This window comes from Bufo bufo, chromosome 10 (assembly GCF_905171765.1).
Source record: "Bufo bufo chromosome 10, aBufBuf1.1, whole genome shotgun sequence".
Taxonomy (NCBI): domain Eukaryota; kingdom Metazoa; phylum Chordata; class Amphibia; order Anura; family Bufonidae; genus Bufo; species Bufo bufo.
In genome coordinates, this window is record NC_053398.1 from 45,953,646 (window position 1) to 45,958,850 (window position 5,205).

The 5,205-nt window shown below is 45.5% G+C and overlaps 1 long non-coding RNA gene across 1 annotated transcript; it reads left to right on the forward strand.

Annotated features, from left to right (window-relative positions):
• Positions 1-255: 255 nt before the first annotated feature.
• On the forward strand, positions 256-707 carry LOC120980556. The gene is made up of 3 exons (XR_005774548.1): positions 256-352; positions 476-567; positions 693-707. It is a non-coding gene; the product is annotated as an uncharacterized LOC120980556 (long non-coding RNA).
• The last annotated feature ends 4,498 nt before the right edge of the window (positions 708-5,205 follow it).

Here is a 5,205-nt window from a genome sequence, read left to right on the forward strand (position 1 = left end):
AAATCCTTGGAGAGGGTGGTTATGGTAAAGTGAGTATTAGGAATTCTTGGGACTTCTTCCTCATGTGTGTCATGTGTGTCGCAGTAATATCACTCTAGGAATGTCAACGCTTCATGTCTTCTCATCAGGTCTCATGGCAGGACAGGCCTTTCTTCCAGTTCTAATGCTCTGTCTCCTACAGGTCATGCTGGCCACACATCCCGCTTGCCAACAACAACTGGCAGTGAAGCTGGTGAAGAAGAGGGTCCTGCTTCAGGACTTTAAAGACAATGTCCTGATTGAGCGACAGGTCCTGGAGGTGACTGGGAAGAGTCCATTGCTTACCCATGCTTATGCCACCTTCCAGACCAAGGTAAGAGTCTGATCCATTATCGAGGCTTGATCAGTGGGTTAGCTCTACCCGACCCCAACTGAGGAGGCTGCAGGACCTTTACTATAATATTTTAGAAACCATATTTTCTGTCTTTTATCATAGGACTATGCCTTCTTCATCATGGAGTTTCTTAGCGGAGGAGACCTAAGTGGTCTCATGAGAGCCAACGCCCCATTCACCGTTCCAGTCACTAGGTAAGACAGAACATGGATATATTAGATAAAGCTGACGATTGCTGTCAGGAACATGCAGCTTTGTGTCATTATTAGTCTGGTAGTTTAATGGGTGAAATGTTAATATTTTTTCTTTTTGCCATCAGATTTATGGCAGCTGAGATCATCTGTGTATTTGTCCAGCTAAATCAATAACAATCAATAGAGAAGGATCACAAAGTCAATATAATATCCAGCAGTATTGATCCCTTTAAAACATAACTTTTACTTTTCAAATTATAAAATATGACCACCGTAGTGGTTCACCAGTGAACAGTGATAAGACGAACAACAATAATCACAAATATAGATTTTCCTTGGAGCCATTTAAAGATACACCTATAGAGTGGTGAGTGAACACAAGGCAGCTGAGGGGAGCAGTGGGTCAAACTATACTTTCCCTATGCTCACCCTGGCTAGAACCTCAGCCCAGGGACGTCCCCTGATGGTGGAGACTCCCTGTCCTCGTTCCTGGGCTGACTGCCCTGCGTTTACCCTCCTCTCCAAAAATAACAAAATGTGCTCCCCAGGAAACTGACGGGTGTAATGATGCGTCCCTGGTACTGAATATCGTCAGGGACACCAAATAGATAAAGACCAGTTCAATATGCCGGTGAATGAGATAACCACCCACATACACAAGGGACCGAGCACAGGGGCATCAAACGATGCGTTCCCAGGCCGGTTCCACAAAAGCCCCTACGCGTTTCCCCTATTGCTAGGTTCATCAGGGGGCATTCATGGTCAAAGATACAACCATCAATCAAGTAATAAAACAAAGATACTTAAGATATTGTTGAGGCAACAGGACCAGAGACGCAGATGATATTAAGCATAGGACCAAGGGACCCATTTGATATGTCCCACTTAATGTCCTGTGCAGTCAGGAGGCTAGAGGGCCCATCAGATAAGGGCCAGTACTTCACCCAGGAAGATTTAAGCTGCGTCCTGGTGGCGTCCTGTTCCTCCACCAGGACGCAAAGGAGGAACAGGACGCCACCAGGACGCAGCTTAAATCTTCCTGGGTGAAGTACTGGCCCTTATCTGATGGGCCCTCTAGCCTCCTGACTGCACAGGACATTAAGTGGGACATATCAAATGGGTCCCTTGGTCCTATGCTTAATATCATCTGCGTCTCTGGTCCTGTTGCCTCAACAATATCTTAAGTATCTTTGTTTTATTACTTGATTGATGGTTGTATCTTTGACCATGAATGCCCCCTGATGAACCTAGCAATAGGGGAAACGCGTAGGGGCTTTTGTGGAACCGGCCTGGGAACGCATCGTTTGATGCCCCTGTGCTCGGTCCCTTGTGTATGTGGGTGGTTATCTCATTCACCGGCATATTGAACTGGTCTTTATCTATTTGGTGTCCCTGACGATATTCAGTACCAGGGACGCATCATTACACCCGTCAGTTTCCTGGGGAGCACATTTTGTTATTTTTGGAGAGGAGGGTAAACGCAGGGCAGTCAGCCCAGGAACGAGGACAGGGAGTCTCCACCATCAGGGGACGTCCCTGGGCTGAGGTTCTAGCCAGGGTGAGCATAGGGAAAGTATAGTTTGACCCACTGCTCCCCTCAGCTGCCTTGTGTTCACTCACCACTCTATAGGTGTATCTTTGACTGGCTCCAAGGAAAATCTATATTTGTGATTATTGTTGTTCGTCTTATCACTGTTCACTGGTGAACCACTACGGTGGTCATATTTTATAATTTGAAAAGTAAAAGTTATGTTTTAATGAGATCATCTGTGGGCTGCAGTTTCTCCACACCAGAGGCATCATACACAGGGACATAAAACCAGCCAATATCTTAATGGACAGCGCCGGTCACTTGAAGATCGCGGATTTTGGTCTTGCCGTGATGAACATCTTTGGAGATAAGAAGATCTCAGAATATGCCGGAACTCTTAGATACATGGCTCCTGAGGTGAGGAATTATCGACTGCACATGCTACTGAGCTGTTTCTTTCTACAGGGCTGGACAGCTCCATGACTTCTGCTGGCCTGGACGATGTTCTAACTCTTATTGTCTGCTGGATGTTTTCACAGATTCTTCTACGGAAGCCCTACAACACGGCAGTGGACTGGTTCTCAGCTGGTGTGATGATATATGAGATGGCTACTGGCAAATATCCATTCTATGCCGGTATACTTCCTGGAACTATCGAAAAGTCACTGATCAATGATGTTCCCACCTACCCAAAAGGACTCAATCCCCAAGCCAGAGACCTTATAGTGGGGGTGAGTAGAAAGACACATAGCAGTAATACAGCGGCTAAATATTATGAAAATGAGGACATTGAAAAGCAGGGATAGCATTGCAACGTGTGATGGAATGAACGTCTTTATTCTACATTTTTCCAGCTCTTAAACAAGTCACCAGAGAGTCGCCAGGTAGTGGTAGATAACATCAGGAAACATCCGTTTTTCATGGAAATCAACTGGACAGATATAGAGGGAGCAGGAGCTCGTCCACCATTCCAACTAGGACCAGTAAGTAAATGATCCAGAGAAGATGTGGCTAGTAGTACAGTTCCATTGTGTTCCTTCTTTATCAACACCGCTTTTGGTATCTTCTCATAGCCACCAGTGATGACATTGACAAAAATCGATGACATCCTGTCCTCCACCGAAGCCAATAAGTCACCAATGGCTGAAAGAGATCAAACACTGTTCTGTGGATTCACATTTGCCAATGAGAACTGGCAGGTCGTAAAGCCAATTAAAGAACCTTTCATACGACCACGCAGGTGAGTCATTGTAGCTGAGAGGGGAATACAGATGGGGATTATTGGAGATTTCCTGTGAATCTGTGCAGTGTGGATTCCATTCACTGGCTTATAGTCTGCTCATGGGTGGACAGAGCAAACTTGAAGGTGGTTACCATTTTGCAAGGCTATTTCATTTCATTTCCAACCTGTTTTAATTTTTTCTTGGTAGAACATTTGGCAGATTTGTGAGAGAGACCATCCGCAGGATCTGGAGGAAGATGAAAAACTGGAAGTAAAGAGCTCCACTCTGTATACAGATGTCCCCAGTAGATCAGTGGCTGAAAAACATCATGTTCCAGCAGAGCCTCTTGCTGACATCATAAACAGCAGAAAAACCAACCAACACTTGCTGTCCTTGTATGAGCCTCAGATTCCAAACTCTGACCTCTATTTGCTCTCCTGACTACTCATCGGTACTGTGCCACACCAGTCCTTGTTCCTCAGCTTCATTTCCAGCTGCCACTAGAAGTAACCCGAGGGCTGTGACCTGCAGTCTAGCATGCAGCCAAGAAGCTATGGAGTCAATGAAGATTCTTCCAAGAGTCAATGACTTGACCGCCAGCGCTTCTAGTCGACAAGTTGCCTCTTGTGCCCAAGGGAAGGGTGGTCCTTAGGCCATGGTTCCCTAGAGGTTTCCTCCACAGGGGGTTTTTCCTTTCCTGCGTGCCAATGGATCATAACATCGACAAGAAAATGGCGACTTGTTAGACTTTGCCCTCAGTGGAGATCACACCATCCACTAGTGGTACAGAGGGACAGAAAAGGACATCTACCACCAATAAACAGTACCATTCACCATCATGTGGTTGTAGATTATTTATGTTTTATCCAACAAGTCCCACATGCATATTAGGGCAAGAGCCATCTATGTACTATGGATTGCTATTTATCCTGTAGTTGGGGGAAATCTGAAGGCACTTTCATTGGATGTTGTCTTTTTTAGGTGGTACTCCCCAGTTGCATGCATTGAACTGTTTTCTGTTACTGATGTTCAGTGTAGAAGCTACATGGAAAAAATCTGCTACAAATCTGTCTTGTTTGCCAAGAGTCTAAAACAGGCTGTAAGGCCCAGACTCCCTGCCCACATATTCAAGCCATTTCTTGATATCCATGTCAAGACATGGCATGATGAACTGTGTACTTATAGTAAAATGAATTGGAAAACCATCTGAGAAATAAAACCCCTAGAGAGGAGGTTATAGAATCCATTCCCATATTAAAATCAGCCATGTTTTTTTTTTTAGCAGATGTTTATGCTCAGTCCATCCTTTTCATAGCCCATGATAAAGCATTGAAATCAGAGCATTAAATAAAAAGCGTAAAAACTTTCAGAAACCGGCAGACAAAAAGAAACGTTTAGGTTAGATAGGCTTCGCCACCTAACCTCTGCCTGATCCCTGTTCTGTCTGCCCTGGTCTGTAAACAGTCAAAGTGCAGTGTACAGGTAGTCATATAAAAGATTACACTTTCACTGGTTACTAGAGACTAGAAAACCTCAAAGCTCAGGCAAGAGGGTGGATCCAAAGCCCAGCTAAATTGGGAGTCTGATCAGCTCCTTAGTCATCAGCTGGATACGGAGCAAAAGGGAAGGATTAACTCTAGCAGTGCTGAAAGGAAGTTCCCAGAGTGCTAGACCCAGGCATGGGATTCAGCCGGTTCGCTCCGGTTCTCCAGATCCGGTTGTTAAAATTACAGCCGGATCGGAGAACCGTGTTGCTGGCTGAATCCCGATCCGGAGCTTGCCAGCGGCAGCAGCAGGTCAGGGGGAGATGCAGCAGAGAAAGGGAAAGGCGTCTCCCTTTCCTGCTCCTTTGATAGGCTGCAGGCACTAGGCTTGCAGCCAATC